Here is a 17,212-nt window from a genome sequence, read left to right on the forward strand (position 1 = left end):
TAAGACTGGTGTCCTTATAAGAAGAGGAATAGTCACCAGGGACACACGCACACAGAGAATAGGCCATGTGAGGACACAGTGAGAAGCAGCCATCCTGCAGGCCAAGGAGAGAGGCCTCAGAAGGCACCTAATCTGCCAGCACCTTGATCTTGGACGTCCAGCTTCCAGAAGTGTGAGCAAATAAATTTTGGTTGTTTCAGCCACCCAGGCTGTGGCATTGGGTCGTGGCCACCCTAGCAAATGAACACAAGCCTCTTTCGATAACTTTCACCCTTATTCTCTCTCTTACACCTTTCACTGGCTACCCACCCCCGCAAAAGCCTATTTTACTCTTCTCTCCCAGACGCTCCCAAACACTCCTGTTCTGCCTGCTGCCGTTTCTCTTCTGTGCTCTGCTCTTTACTACGTGTATCTACTGCTCCTCCAGAGGCCACTTGAGCCTTCTCTCCTCTCATCCTGCCCAATATCAGAGATTCCAGAAAATTAAAAAACCTTCCTCGGACAGCTGGATGGGGGGAAAGGCCATGAGCACGATTATACTTTCTGTCTTCGTTGCACACTTGAAGATTCTGATGAGGAAGCAACTGGGACAAGAAAGAAAGGGATGAAGGTCCAAAGAACAGAAACTCAAACAGCAGCACTGCCTACATGATCTCAAACGTTTAGAAGAAAAAAACTACTATTTCTTGTTGTGAAGAAGAAGAAGAAGAATCCAAATGTCTGACTCATACGTTTGCCATGTGGACAAAATTGACTAAAAGCTTTGACAGCCTGACCACCTGATCAGAAATGAGTGTGAAGATAAACTGGTTGAAATGGAGTGCTGGAGCCTTACCACCTAGGCCCTTCTCTAGATGAAAGCAGAAAAAAAGTAGGCCTCATCTGTCCACCCAAGAGAAATGAGACAGAAGGGAGGTAACCAGAAATGTTTGAAGGAACAAGGGTAGTTTTAAAAGCACCAACAGCAAGTCTGATTTTTGTTTCAGAATGGGCGGGTTTCCAGTCGGCAACCAAAATATTTAGAAATGTAATGGGGAGGAAAGGTCGCCATCAACGGCAACGAGTTCTACCATTAGTCAACAAAGTGCCTGCCAGTCCATCTGGGCATCCGTGTGCTCTTGTAAATGCTGTCACCTTCGCCCTGTCCCTGGCATTAACTAATGGACCCTCCCAGCAGCCTTGTCAGGGAGGTGTGATTATATCGGTGTTGGAGAGAGAGGATATGGTGTGGCCCGAAGAGGGCTCCGCCTTTCCTAGTTCTGAGAGCGAGGCCTCCAGGAGATACAAATCCTTGGCAGACTCTGGTAAGCCAGGGCTCTCCCAGCTCTGCAACAACTTCAGATTTCTCGGTTTCCTTCCCCTGGGTGCAGGAGTTATACAGAGAGGAGGCCACCAGCTTATGACTACGACTCCCCCACAACTAGTTCCTCTCTCTCAGGGGTCGTAAAAGCTCATTTCTACATCCAAACAAAGATCTCGTCTCCAAACATTAGTTTCCAGTCTTCTTGCAACATGTGTTGGCTTTGTCCAGTGTCAACTTGCCCAAGCTATAACTGGGATTCTCAGAATTCTCCTCCCTCGATGGTTCCAGGTTGAGATTGGCCACGAGAGAACCTAGCATGGGATTTAGGAGGTGGAAGTGAAGCAGCCTGCATTATGCTGGGAACTTGGTGTAGGGCTCCAAGAACCTCTGTGGCTTGTACCTTTTGCCTCTAGTCCAACTGACCCGCTTGGAGGAGAGCAGAGCTGAGCCTGCAGGATCCCCTTCTTTACCTTCTCTGAGTCCCAGGCCGGCCATGCATGTGGTTCCAAGAAGAAGGGGCTTCTGCAGGTCATGTGTATTATTAAGGTTAGAGGAGATGAGGAACACATACACGTTCCAGTTTGTCTTCATGGGCTTCTTGAAGGTGTGTTCCAGTTTCTCTTTGGCTCTCCCCACTTCACTTATCCAAGATTTTCCTCCCAGTCGCCAACACTGACCTGCAGTGACTTCAGGCTCACCACCAGATGCAGAGGCAACAGCCTTTCATAGATTTCTCCACCAACTCCCACCAATGTGCAAAGTATAATCCCTACAGAAAATCCCTTATTTGCCATATTATAGTGGTTTGACTTCCTTGAGCAAACCCTAACTGACACGGAGCATTCGGCTACTTATGTGATCACAGAACCTCTAAACAAAATGGGGCCCCAGCCAGGTGTCTCATCCCCTGGAAACCTACAATGTACGTACGATGGCATCCACAGTCTGGAGGGGCCCCCCAGTTCCCCCCAAATCTCTCTTGTACATCTGTTTGCCCTCCTTCCCTGGGAACCAGGACTCAGAAGACCTGTACTTGTGAATACTAACCCAAGAACACATTTCCAGTCCTTTCTCCTGCCTCCGACTCACTCCCAAACCACTAGTGGGGTAAATGAAGAAACAAATACTAGGAACACAGTGTATACAGCCGTGTTCTTATAGGTCAAGTGGTTATGTAATGAGGAGCTGTCTAAAAGATACTCCACCCATGCAAATTTCAGTTTCAAGTGTGAGGCTAGTTTGGGGAGTGCACTGGCTTCACTAAACATGCTATATATGTTCCAAAATAGGCCAAATATGGAAGAAAGAGAAATTGTTCAGTACAATCCTCCCAAGGGGATACCATTTTTCTAAGGTGAGTGCAGCCATATTCCTTCAAATACCAGAAAGAGTGTTGGGGGAGTCTATGGATAGATGGATGCTGTACTGGTCATTTGCCTGTTTCCACCATTTTCCTGGTATTCTCTGTACTCAAAAAGGATGACCCCAGGAAACTACCAAGGTTCCTTGCCTACTGCTTCCTGTTTGGTTTGGCCAGTGAGAAGTACAGGCAAGAGATTGGAGAATGGGTGAGAAAAAGAAGCCAAGTGTTCACCTACACTCCACCCATACTTGGGACTGAGTCTTCCCCCATTCAGCACACTACCAGTTGGGCATCCCCTAGAACCAGACTCCAACAAGTAGCCCAGGCTGTTGGGCTCAGGTAACACCCCTGTTCCTTCAGCCCTAGAGGGAACAATGGTTCTCTGCAATTGCTAATCTTGGGGTTGCCTTGCTTTTCATAGTTGCAGTTTCAACTCTTCTAAAAAAAACTTTGTGACTAATGTCCCATATTAAATTTCTTCTATTGAATTAATCCACATGGTTTTGTTTGTTTGTTTGTTTGTTTTTTCCATGAGAGACCCTGGCTGATACAGATGCTTTCAACTTTGGGGATTAGAATTTGCCAAACTGACTTCTTTCCAAGATTTCTAAGTTTCCTGACCTAGCAACATTTTAAAAAAGTACTTAGGCAACAATACACAAAGTGTTGCACAAGAGGAAAATTGAATAGCAACCCCTGCATCCAGTCTTTGGGGTGGGGGTGGGGTTGCAGAATTGATTCACGTCTTCCTACCAACCCAGCAAGAGCAGACATGTACTAAAGGAGACTCTCAAGTGATGGCAGTGGGTTTCTCCTCATGGAATAGGTTTTTACCCTTTACCCAAATTTCACATCTTCCAGGTATTGCTTAGCATGGGACATGCTGGGCTTTGGAGATATATGATGGACAAAAATGCTACTGACCTCAAGGAACTTCAGGTCTAGTAGACAGTTGTGATCACGTGCAAACCCATTCTAGGATAACATCTTGTCATTACAACAAAGGGAAATTAACTGGCTCCACGGGACTTTAATCTGGGGTACTGGCTTAGAATGACCTGCTCCAGTCAAACCAGACAGATGAATTCATCAAAGACTAAAATCTTTGAAGTCACCTGGGTAGAGGTGTTCACAAACCAAAGTCGGGACTCTTCAAACTCATCCTTACAGCAATACCCATCACTAAGGTCATTAAGAAAAGGAGAGCAGTGACATGCACCCCCAGGGAGAAAGCCATATTCTTCCTCTCAAAGGCCAGAGCCCAGTTGCTTCCCAGGTTGGACATTCTGGTCATTGTTTTCACTACCCTATGTCCATACCCCAACAATGTATCAGTCTAATCTACTAAACCTTCAAGGATTGCCTTATCCTACCTATTCAAAAAATCTCTTTATCTTCCTCTTCCTCCTTTTCCAAGACAAATGTTGACCTTATCCCTCTTCAACTCCTTTCACACCATACCTCACCTCTTCCTTCTTTAATTAGCTGTGTGTCTTTCCTAAGCACCTGGCCAGTTCTGACAAATTTAAGGTCTTGAATAAGTGTTTGCTGGTTGAATGAGTGATTGCATGGATGCATGGATGATTCGTTTAGAATTGGAAGGAACCACCGATGTGTTAACTAGGAATTGTCTACAAAGCACTGGTTTAGAAATCTTGCTTTAAATGCAGTAACACATCCACCCTTGATCATCACTGGAGTTGTATGCCCGAAATAAGACTTAGAAGGAATAATCCCAAAACCCCATCCCTAGGCACAGACCGGAACCAGGGTGTGCAGAGGCAGGCCGGCTGCTGTGACCAGACCTGCAAAACTAGTTTTGTCTTAAGATTCAGCCTGTTCTAGAAAATCAAAATTTCTAAGGACATGTTTGAAGCATTCATTTCCCAGAATCCCCCCCCCCCCACAAAAGTTGGCACAGTGTGGATCCAATATTTAAAAAAAAAATTTTTTTTACATTTATTTATTTTTGAGAGATAGAGTGAGACAAAGTGAGAGTGGGGGAGGGGCAGAGAGAGAGGAAGACACAGGATCAGAAGCAGGCTCCAGGCTCTGAGCTGTCAGCTGTCAGCCCAGAGCCCGACGCGGGGCTCAAACCCACAGACTGTGAGATCATGACCTGAGCTGAAGTCGGACGCTCAACCGAATGAGCCACCCAGGTACCCCATGGATCCAATATTTTTAAATCTTCTGCTGGTATTTCCAGTTGCAGAAAATGTAGATCACAACAGACTACAGGGAGACAGCTTTGTTTTCCTTTGCCAAAGTGGCCTGCAATCCCAAACACCCCCTGCATAGTGTAAGGTAGAGACCACAGGAAGGTGTCTGTTAGTAGCTGTAAGACTCTCCCTTTTCCCAGACCTCAAACCTTGGTCTCTAACTCATTAAAGACAGAAGGAAAACTCCTCTGTGGCCCAGACTTGTACCCAGCATACTAGAAATAATCGGGAAGCCAGAAATGACTCAGCTCCTACTTTGGACCCAGGATGACTTTTCCACCAGCCAGTGCTGTTGTTACGAGGTACCTGAACATCTCGGTTCCTGACCCTGTTTGCCTTGACTTTCAAGACATGTTTTCCCTGCCCTTCCATGAATAATGCGCTGGATGGACCTCAGACTTGCCTCTGACCTCTGAGAGCATCAGGCTCATCACTCTTAGCCCAGAGACCCTTAATCTCAATTCCTGTTCCATCTCCACATGTCCAGTCCTGACAGGAGCCACCCACACCCGAACCTGAGAATAGCTCTCCCCCAGGAGAAAAACAAAACAAAACATAAACCAATAAAAATTCTGGCTGGAGATCAGATAGGTTTGCAGGGACTTGGGCACCATGCAGAATTAACACAGAATATCTTGTGCCGTAAGATGAAATCGCAGCCCCCAAAGACAAGCCGAAAGATGGCCTCCAACTGTCCCCCTACATTTCTGATACAGGGTGGCAAAGGCTTGCCCCGTCTCTGCCTTCTAGGCAGGAAGTCTTATACGGCTCTTACATTCCATCCAAAAGACAAAAGAGGGGGTGGATTTCTCTGAACCCTCGCCAGGTCACATTGAGGTGGGTGTTGGGTCTTTTGAAACCGTCAGAATGAGTATGCTTCTGATTATGGGGTTCCCAAGACTCTGAGCCAGCTTTTTTTTTTTTTTTTAGCACATACATTTTCTTTCTTTCTGGACCAGAGCCATGTTGCTCTGGCTATGCTAATCCTCCCAGTAGTCACAGTGCTTTCCAGGGCATCCAGGGAGTTGCTTGTTTTAGGGAAATCCTGTTAGTTTGAACTCTGTTCAAGAATGTGCCCAGTGTGTTCAGCCCAGGAGCAAAGTGAATTTCTCCTGGAGAGTTAAAAGCACTTGGGTAGTTGGGGGAGGGGGGGAAACATGACAGTACGTGAATCTGAGGGTCGGTGAGCTCAGCTCTGCAGTGTTGTGACCTATTACCTTGGTGATGAACTGGAAGATTCTCAGGATGACCCAATTAGTGAGTCAGTTAATATTGATGTAGTGTGAGCAACTGTGCAGTGGGCTTTACTCTACCTCTTGTTCTAAGACCTTCCTTTCCCACTAGGTTCTCTGGGCCTTCTCTGAGTCTCACAGGCCCAGAAGTTCCCAATGCAATGCCTTTCCTGATATGGAAATATGTTGCCCATTTCCAGAAGTTTACCTCTTATTTTTCTGACTCATCAAAACTTGCATATTTTTCCAACCCATCGAAACTGATAATAGGAGATGATGATCATTAATCACCACCAATGTGTTTTCCAGGGAAACCCTTAAAATTAACTGGAGTAAGCCACTTCCTACATCGTGGGGATAGAAAAGCACCAGTTGTTGGCCTCCCTCATCCCGAGAACTCTCCACCTCTGAGTTAAGGCCACTTAGAGGTTCACCGTGATGTACATTAAAAAGCAAATGGAAGAGGCAGCATAATATAGCAGGAAGGACCATGCCACTGAGAATCAAGGGCATCTATCTCCCTCTTGGCTAGTTATGTGGTCCTAAGCAGTCCCTTTTCCTCTCTGGTCCCTTATGCACCAGCAGTCCATGAAGGCCCTGAAGAATAATGGCAATTTACTGATTCAATAATATCACATAGCCCTGAGGACTGCCTGGAGGGGGCGTTCTCTAAATATTTGATCAACAGATATGTTCCTGCCACAAACTAGCCTGCTGGAGTTAAGACCTTATGATAGCTCATCTTTCATACTCATCAGATTCTTTCCCAATACTGGGTTTTATTCGGTTGGGGGGAGGGAGAGGAAGAAAATAAGAGAGAGGAGAGAGGACATAAAGCAAATGAGCCAGAACATAAAACATGCCATCAAGAAAAGAGAAAGAAAGCAAAAAGAGAAAGGAAAGGTAGTAGTACTGAGGAGAAAACGAGCCTCCTTCACAATTTTTCTCAACTGGTCTTCCCTTGGCCATAATCCAATTAAAGTACACCGCAAGGCACGTGACCCAGTAGTTAATCAAGCTGAAAGAGAATGTTCTGGATTTGAATCTAGACTCTACCTCTCATTTTAGAAAAGCTATTTAGCCTTTCTATGCCTTGATTTCCTCCTCTATAAAAGGCTAGCATTAGTACCCAACTCAATGGGTTGTTTCAAGGATGAAAAGCAATAACTCACGTTAATAATGCATGTTAAACCTTCCTCACTAAATACTCATATAGGTAGGCTACTGTTGGTATCGGGGAGGAACTCGACCTGAACTCGAGGTAGGCATCTAGAGGAGGGAGTGTTCTTTAAACAGGATAAATGTAGTAAGGTTTGCAAGTCTCACCATGTAAGATGGGGAAATGGGTTCTGCTCAATGAACTACATTAAGAGCTTGCCTGGAATCTGTTTATAAATCCCAAGTAACCCACAGGTGCCAAGCTATCAGTGCTCTGAGTACATCCTCTGCTAAGTTTCAGGTTAAGACTTGAGACTCACCACTGCATGTGAGATGTGATCACCTGATGCTGCATTCTGAAATTTGATCATTCTTGACCATTGAGCTATTTTTTAGCTAAGAATACACAGATAGACCAAAGCTCTTCACAAGTTCGATCATCTATAGGAAAGGTCAGCGGAGGCCTTGGGGATACCACCCTGCTCAGACGGAATGGGGATAGAATGGGCCAGGATGTTTTCTTCTCAAGCTACAACTTGGGATTGTATCAGCAATGACAATGTGGGCTCAGTGCTAGGGCAACTTTTTTTTTTTTTTAATTTTGCATAGAGTTCTCTGAAGAACTAATTAAATGAAATCCAAAGGTCTCACAATGGCTTGGGTGTTCTACCTGATTGAGCCCCTTCTCTGACTTCCCCTTCCGCTGCTCCTCCCCTGCTTCCTCCCCCATCACCACCAAGTTCACTCCCTCTCTGAGTGGCTGTACCCTGGTTTTGGAAAATTCTCCTCAGGTACCACTTAGCTTGCTCCCTCACTTCATTTAGGTCTCAGCCCCAAAGTAACCTTGTCCGCAAACCCTCCTTCATCGCACTATTTATAAGGGCACCACTAGCCATCTTTTCCTCTTCATCTTGCTCTATTTCTCCTTCATAGCACTTAGCACCACCTTGCTTATTTTTTAATTTTTTTTTATTGTTTATTTATTTTTGAGAGAGAGAGAGAGAAAGAGAGAGACAGAGTGCGAGCAGGGGAGGGTCAGAGAGAGAGGGACACACAATCCGAAGCAGGCTCCAGGCTCTGAGCTGTCAGTATAGTGCCCGACGTGGGGCTCGAACTCACGAACCGCGAGATCGTGACCTTAGCTGAAGTCGGATGCTTAACCAACTGAGCCACCCAGGCACCACCTTACTTATTGATGTGAGAGTAGAAACTGCTAAAAAAAATGTTATGCTCATTGTAATATCCACATAGAGTAACTGGCAAATAGGCACATAATAACTATCCCTCGAATGAATATACGAATGAATTTGTTGAGTGGGTTGGATGAATGAATGGACATGCATTAGATGGCAGAACCACTAACTGACTCCCTCAGAGAAAACTGCATAATCATCATCCTACATATTTTTTTTTTATGAAAGAGTATAAAATAAAAGATTTGGCCGTACTGTAATCCATTTGCATTCTTACTTAGTCCTAAAAACTTGATTTCCTCTTTCAGTCCATTGTGTGTACTAAAGCCCTGATCAAGGGGCGCCTGGGGGGCTCAGTCGGTTAAGCATGACTCTTGATTTCAGCTCAGGTCATGATCTCAGGGTTGTGACATGGAGCCCACGTCATGCTCTGCATGGAGCGTGGAGCCTGCTTGGGATTCTCTCTCTATCTCTCTTTCTGCCCCTCCCCTGCTCATGTACACATGCATGTACTCTCATTCTCAAAATTAATGAAGAAGGAAGAAAGAAAAAAAGAAAGAAAGAAAGAAAGAAAGAAAGAAAGAAAGAGAAAGAAAGAAAAAGGAAAGGAAAGAAAGAAAGAGAAAGAAAGAAAGAAAGGAAAGAAAGGAGAAAGAAAGAAAGAAAGAAAGAAAGAAAGAAAGAAAGAAAGAAAGAAAGAAAGAAAGAAAGAGGATGTGATTAAAGCCAGGGAAAGTCGGCAGCCACCAGAAGCTGGAAGAGACAAGAAACAGGCTCTCCCCGCCGAGAGTCTCCACAGAGAGTATGGCCCTGCTCACACCTTGGCTTTGGCCACGCTGATGCTAATTTCAGACTTCTGGTCTCCAGAACTCTCAGGGAATAAATTCCTGCTGCCACTACATTTGTGATCATTCTTAGGAAACTAACACAGCCTGGAACACTAACAGACATGAAAATGCCTACCATAATAAACGGTACCTGATAGACACTCAATAAATATTTGCTTCTTGCTTCCATGCCTTGCTCCATCCCTTCCGTCCTTCATGTGCCTTCTATTTTCTCATCCTCCTTTTAAAAAATATCTAGTCCAGGGGCGCCTGGGTGGCTCAGTCGGTTAAGTGTCCAACATTGGCTCAGGTCATGATCTCACCGTTCATGAGTTCGAGCCCCGTGTCAGGCTCTGTGCTGATGGCTCAGAGCCTGGAGCTTGCTTCAGATTCTGTCTCGCTCTCTCTCTGACCCTCCCCTGCTCATGCTCTCTCAAAAATAAAACATTGAAAAAAAAATTTTTTTTAATATCCAGTCTGAAAGGTATAGAAAAAGGAGCACAGGCTTTGGAGCCTCAGCTCAAATACCACCACTACTGGTTAGCTGAGCTTGGGCTAGTCATGTAACCTCCCTCGGTTTTCACACCTGCAGAATGGGCTATTGCCATTTACTCTGCAGGGTTGCTTGTGAAAAGCAAAGGAGATAGCCCACAGCAATCTTTATATATCAGGTGCCCATTTATCTTGCAGACTCAACGTTCCATATTTGGGGAGAAAAGAAAAATGAGAGAAAGGTAGTAATGACAAAAAATAACTATTTAAATCATGCTGGGAATTAAACCCGATGTTTTCGTCCATAGGCATATGCCACAGGGAGCATATGAGATGAAGGATATAAATCCGCTCTCTTCTGTGGTCTCCAGCTTCAGGTGCTTTGGGAAGTGCGTGTTCTAGTGCAAGACCAACTTTTAAAGACTTTCATCCATCTATCTATCATCTATCTATCTATCTATCTAAAACATGGTCCCTAAACACAAGCCCACCTCTTCATCTGGTGCCTCATCAGAAACAGCAACATGATCCAGCCTAAAGGGAAAATCAACCCAATGCCTGCCAGTCTCCAACATGGCGGCCTTTGTATGGGGCTTTCACCAATAGTTTTAAGCATGAGGGGTGTGCACCCTTACAGCTGACTTCAGAACGAGGACCCAGGTGAGATGTGACTCCACAGTTGTGACAGTCATTTTCCTCCCACACAGCTGTGCGCTGGGCTTGCCGGCCCTTTCCTTCCATTGCTCTCCTGAACCAACCCCCCCTGAACGCACGTACCCACCAGACGTGACTGGTCTCCAGCAACACTGCAGGTCTGGGACAGCTGCCTTGCTTGTATCTCACCTACATGAGACAATTTTAGTGCCAAGTTGCAGAGAAGTCATCAGGAGGCATAAAGAGTCTCAAAAATCGGGGAAATGGAGAAAGCGCTAGAAATTCGTGACACTCATCAAATACCAAGTTAGTGCTCTTTGCCGTCAGCAAATCTCTCACAAAAGACATACGTATTTATAGAACACTGTTCTTCCTACAGCACCTCCCACTTCAAAAGTGATGCTTCAAATTGCGGCATAAGGTATTGCTAAACAACCACGTCTGCGTCCAATAGCTTTGGGGGAGGTTATAAAACAGATAAGCAGCTCTCCTGGAGACATAACATAGCAAAACCCTAGTCATACCACTGGGGGGAGGAACAAAACCCTGAAATTTACCCTACCCATCTTAAAATGAGAGTCTCTCAGGGAAAGGAGGAAAAAAAAAAGAACAGTTTCTGGCTGCCTTAAATATCTCCCTGTATTTAATTTCACTGAAAACCACGCTCCTGGCCCCACTCTGCCTGCAGCCTTCTCATTACCTCCAGCAATTTACATCGCATCTTTTTTGAACTCTGGATTCCCGGACAGAGTTGAGTGTGGTGCGGCAAATTAGTGAATCATAAAAATTAGAACTGGAAGAGGGCTCTGGGGTCGCAGGGTTATCCTCCGCCAATTCTAGATGGTTCTCTGTGGTTTATTCCTGAGTACTTTGTTCAAACTGCTTTAAAGTCCACAATACATCCCACAGTTGGTGGCGGGGGGGTGGGGGGGGTGGGGAGAGAACAACAAGGACAAAAATGTGTCTTGCCCATCCATTTCCCTAGCCAGCCCAACCCAGGAGGGAGAAGCCTGGGGCCACCGGGAGAGGGGGGGATGAATCATGGGATATGAGGGCTGGAAGGGACTTCAGAGGGCATCTCATCCAACATCAAATTGTACAAATAAGGAAAATGAAATTCAGGGAGTCGAATGCGCAAGCCCACAAGGATTACGTGAGACCTTGACAGGAAAAGCAGAGCCTGGCACATCAAAGGTACTCAAAAAATATTGGTTCCATTTCCTTCTTCAGATCATCTTCTGCCTTGTATTAGAGTTGTTTGTATACACACGTTAAACTGCGCCTTACGAACTCCTTGGGGGTGGGCCCTTCATTTTATTTGTTTTTATATCCCCACAGTGCTTAGATCAGGGCCTCGGGCATAGGGGATGGCTCAGTTAGTGCTGAATATTGAATGGAGTTGAATGAACTTACTACAAAAATGGCCTTTCTCTCTTCTACAAATCTCACTAGCTTGTGCCCGTGTGTGTTCCTGCCCACACCTTCCAGACCTAGCAACAGTGAGTGTTCCTACACTACAGGAAAGCAGGTCTAGGGTCAACGTGAGCAGAGCTTTCTATGGACCACACCCGAAATGGACAGGGGTGCTGTGGGAGGGTGTCAGGCAAAGCCAGAAACCGGGCAGAGACATAAAGGAGGGGACTCCGGTTTAGAGTGTTGACCTCTGAGGTCCCGTCCCACCTTCAAGCTTTTAGACTCTATGATATGAAAGAGCTTTATGTCCAAACGCACATAAGGTTTCAACTAGTTGAATCCCTTAAAAGTCAAAACTCTCTCAAGACAGATCCCCATAGTCTCTCACCCTTATAAATCAAAGACATCAAAATATGGCTCCAAACCGTGGACACGAGGAAAAAGTTGTCCCCAAAGTTTTCTCCCAAATGCGCCTCTTGATCTAGCTCAGAGACTTCAAAAGTTATCCCTTAATACACTTTTTAAGACCTCATTTAACATAGTCTAAAGTGGAATTAATTCTGGGAGTTAGTTTGGCAGAGAGATGAAATCACATCAAATCCATATTCATTATAGACATCCCAGATGTCATCTACGAGGATGGATGGGGGCTCTGCTGTGGGAGAAAGGGTACTGCAAGAGAAAAACTCCAGGGTTTACAGAGACCTGTCTGCCGCCTTCCTGTTTCACCTCCTTTTAATTGATTCATCCCCAAACGCTGGGCAGCCAGGGAAGCTCATCCGGTCCAGCTGAAACCGTTCCATGCCTAATACCTCTCTTCCCACTCTTCATACAAGCCAGTCATGCCGAAATAGTCCTTTCAAAACACTTTAACATTCTGATGTGTTGTTTTTTAAAATTAACTTATTTAAAAGTGGGAGGGCCACTAGAGAAAAATTAGTGTAGATCAGTAACAGAGAAACTCCTACCTCCTGGAAAGAATTGTTATGAATAGCTAGTAGATAAGCTTTAAAGCCTTCTTTCTCCCTCTTGGTCCTTTAGAGCAATGGGAGAGAGGGTAGTTAGAGAATAACTTTATTACCAAGACTCCACTGAGAGTCAGCTCTACCTTCTAGGTCTTAACCACAATCTTGAACACATAGAAAAACCGAGAGTAGGGGTGTGTGGAAAAAACGTACAGAAATGATGCAGGCTGGTTCAAACAAAACATCCTCCCGTGTCTTGAGAGTGGGGGAGGAAAGAGCGACAGGGGACAGTCTTTTACCCTATATTATTCAGACTTGCAATCATTATATTCATACGTACCATTTATTGAACACTTACAATATGCTGGGCATCCTTCATCTTACTGAGTTGACATCTTCTAGAGCCTTCTCAAGGGTGCATTGGTAACGTTTTAACAAATGGCAACCTTGGGGTAAAGCCCTGACTGGTAGCATTTGCCACTTTCTGTGGTAGAAATACCAATTCAAGCTATGACTCAGAGTTGGAAAGAGAGGCTAAGGAGCGCAGCATCATATAGTGTTTCTACCACTCAGGTATAATAGTCATAAGTAACCTCAAGAAGGTGGATAATAGTGAAATGTAGTGACGTAATTAGGAGTGGTGAGTTCTGTGTATTTGTTACTAATGTTTTTAATGTAATGCGTTCAATGCAAAGTTACAGGCTTAATTTTTATTAAACGCTGTGTTTAACAACTAGCTTGCAAAATTCCTAAAAAGTAATCGACTGGTCCTCGTGAGCCAGCATTTTTAGCTCCCACACACCACAAAACTTTCCTCACCCACTCTTGCTCGCCATGCCGTGTGAGTAGAACCTGATTCAGGAACTTTTGTTTGACCTGGATTTAGGTTTTGTTTTTATATCCTCCGTCTTCAAGACATTCTCCTGCTCCTCGTCTTCTGATCTTGGCTTCCCAGCAATGGGAGAGGCTGGGGTGGGGAGGGGAAACTAGTCCAGAGGGAAGGGATTTTCCATTAATAGAGATTGGAAGGAAGGGATAGCATTAAATCAAGCAATGAAAGAAAGGCATGTTCAAAGGCCGGGCCGTCCAACATGGTAGGTAACAACCACATGTGCCTACTGAGCATTTGAACTGTGGGTAGTTTGAATTGAGATATTCTAAAATTGTAAAAAATGCATAGGATTTTGAAGATATAGTTCAAACAATATAAAGTATCTCATCATATGTTTCATACTGATGATAATAATTATACGTCGGATGCTAATATTTTATGTTGAGTTAAATAAAATAGAAAACTAATTACCCCTGTTTTTAAAACTTTTTTTAAATACACCTACTTGCATTGTTCTCTGTTGGATACCACTGTTCTAGAGAGTTACCCAGAATCAAGGATAACCTTTGCTGGAGATGGTATTTCAGATTATTTAGTCCCAAATGTCTCAAGCTGGAGGTATAGTCTCTGAAACCTGCTGGTTAGAAAGGTTGATTCCCTCAGAATCTTTACAGGAATTCAGGCTGACCCTGACCTATTTAGTGCTGATTATTAGGCATAGTGTGAACAAGAGCTAGCACGTGCTAGTACAACACCAACAGCACGCTGCTGTGCCTTCACACCTTCCGAATTCCTTATTGCTTTACTGATCCTGAGCCCAGCAACATTCAACTAGGTCTAAAGAAAACTCTGAAGACAGCTGGAGTCAAGTGATATCCCCGAGTGGTTACTAAGCACTCGCTATGTGCTAACTGCATCTATGACAGAGAAAGGCTCAGGAGCACGAAAGAAACAGATCCACAGATATATGGCCAATTGCTATCTGACGTCGGTGCAAAGGCATCTGGGGGGAAAGCGGAATTCTTTCCAACAACTGTTGCTAGAATAATTAGGTAGTCATATGCTAAAAAATGAACATTTATCCATCTTTCACACGGCATACAAACATTAAATCAACATGGATCATAGACCTAAAACCTAAAACGATAAAACATTTGAAGTAAACATGAGTAAACATGAGGGACTATATTTGTAACCTTGGGTTAGGCAAAGATTTCTTATGTAGATACCAAAAGTCCATCCACAAACAAACATAACAAAAATTATAGATTTGACTTCATCAAAACTAAGAACTTCTGCTCTCCTAAAGGCACCATTTTAAAAAATGGAAAAGACAGGCTCCTGACTAGAAGGAAATACTTGAAAAAAAATCATCTGATAAAGGACTTGTATCTAGCATATGTAAAGCGCTCTCAAAACTTAATAGTGACAAAGCAAACAACCCAACACAAAAATGGGCAAATGATTCAAACAGACACTTCAGCAAAAGGCATAAATAGATGAAAAGGTGCTCAACATCATTAGTTACGAGGAAAATGCAATTTAAAACCATAATGAGATACCACTAACCACTACATAACTATTAGAATGTCTAAAACAAAAGGACTGACCGTAACAAGCGTTGTCGAGAGTGTGGAACAGAGAAGCTAAAATGATGCAACCACTTTGGAAAGCAATTTGGCACTTTTTAAAAAAGTTAAACATTCACCTACTATAGAATCCATCCCATTCCTAGGCATTTACCCAATAAAAATGAAAGTATGTGCCTGTACAAAGACCTGTATATGAATGTTTTTGCAGCGTTATTTGTAATAGCCAAAAACTGAAAACAACTTAAACGTTCACCTATTGAATAAATAAATAGATGTCTAATATCCATACAATGGAATACTACTAACCAATAAAAAGGAATTAAGTAAATATATGCAGCTATATGTGTGTGTGTGTGTGTGTGTGTATACACAACAATGTGGTTGAATGTCTGAATAATTACACTAAAGAAGCCAGACCAAAAAAAAAAAAAAAAAAATAGAGTACATATTGTAGGATTCCATTTATGTAAAATTCTAGAAAATTCTAACTAATCTATAGTGACAGAAAGCAGATCAGTGCTTGCTTGGGAATGAGGGAGATGGGGAGGGCCACGGGAAAGGAATGATAAAGGGGCACAAAGAAACTTTTTGGTGTGTTGGATATATTCATTAGCTTAATTGTGGTTGTGTTTCCATCAATGTATAACATATGTCAAAATTTATCAAATCACACGCATTAAACATGTGGGGTTTTTTTGGTCAATTATACCTAAGGAGAAGTGGAGGGGATGAGAAGGAGAAGGAGGAGAGGAAGAAGAGGAGGAAGGAAGAGCAAGGCATGGCCCCTGCCCTTAGGGAACTTGCAATAGAAATTGTACGGTCAAGATTCACCATGATTTCCCCTGCAAACCAATGAATGGGCCAATGAATCTCCAGAGCTTCTAGAGAACAGGGGCTTAAGAATGACACCGATGGATGAAAACGGTGCAGGGTACTTCCAGTCACTTATCTTGAAACTGAGTTTATATAGAAAACTGTTGGGTTTTTGTGCTTATTTGTTTGATTGATTGCTTTGTGGTTGCTCATGGAGATTATGGGAGGGAGGCTAATCTCTCCTTGTGCCTCCCCATTAGGCTCTGCTGGGGCTGTTAACTCTGCAAGAATCCTAACAAGTAAACAAGACGGATTCCTTTTAGGATCTGGTCCCATACGGGCCAAACCCAGGGGCAGCCCCCAGCAGCCTTCCCACCTCTGTCTAGCATTCTCCTGCCCTGTCCTAGTTTCACTCCCTCCTGCTACCTTGTCCCAGGGTCCGCTGATGAGCTCTGTTCTCAGTTACTCTCACGGAGGAATTGGTGCCTGGAAAATGCTTGTGTTAATTCTCTCAACAGGACCTACATGTTTATAGATGTACAGAATAAAGACACCCAAAAGAATGTATCGCTAGAGGTGACATTTCAGGTTCTATTAGGGCTTGTGCGACCTTTCTACCATACGGTGCAATTGCCTCAATCTAGAGGATGGGTCTGGACCTTAACGTAGAGCTCCCTGGGTTTTGAGACCGCAGGCTGTCCCTGAAAGACAAGCCCTCTGGAGTCTGACTCACCCAGGGCTGATGGAGTCCCAAGTCAGAACTGGGTCAGAGACACAAGACAACAACATTGTGTCTAGGGTCATTTTACCTGTTCTTTAACTCTTTGGAAAACTTAACAGAGGATCAGGAAATCTCAGTAAAAGTATTCTCGCCCAACTACCTCCTTGACACGTCAGTCTCTGCCGTGACATCCCTGAGATGTGGCTGTCTGGGCTTTGCCCGAATGCTCCCAGTGACAGCTTTATCTTAAAACAAGCTTTAATTGTTGGAAAGTCCTTCCTTATATGTGCAGCTGTGGAAAAGAATGAGGAAATTCTCTTTGTACCAATGTGGACAAATTTCCAAGATATACTATCAAGCAAAAAAAAAAAAAACCAAAAACAAAAAAAAAAAAACTGGTGCTGAACAGTGTGTATAATATACTAACTTGGGGCG

General features: G+C 44.0%; 1 protein-coding gene across 3 annotated transcripts in view; it reads right to left on the reverse strand.

Moving 5' to 3' along the window:
• Positions 1-17,212, reverse strand: part of RUNX2 (RUNX family transcription factor 2) — a 325,283-nt gene that overhangs the window by 30,143 nt on the left and 277,928 nt on the right. The gene's annotated exons all lie outside the window — the stretch shown is intronic.

Source organism: Acinonyx jubatus, chromosome B2 (assembly GCF_027475565.1).
Source record: "Acinonyx jubatus isolate Ajub_Pintada_27869175 chromosome B2, VMU_Ajub_asm_v1.0, whole genome shotgun sequence".
NCBI lineage: Eukaryota > Metazoa > Chordata > Mammalia > Carnivora > Felidae > Acinonyx > Acinonyx jubatus.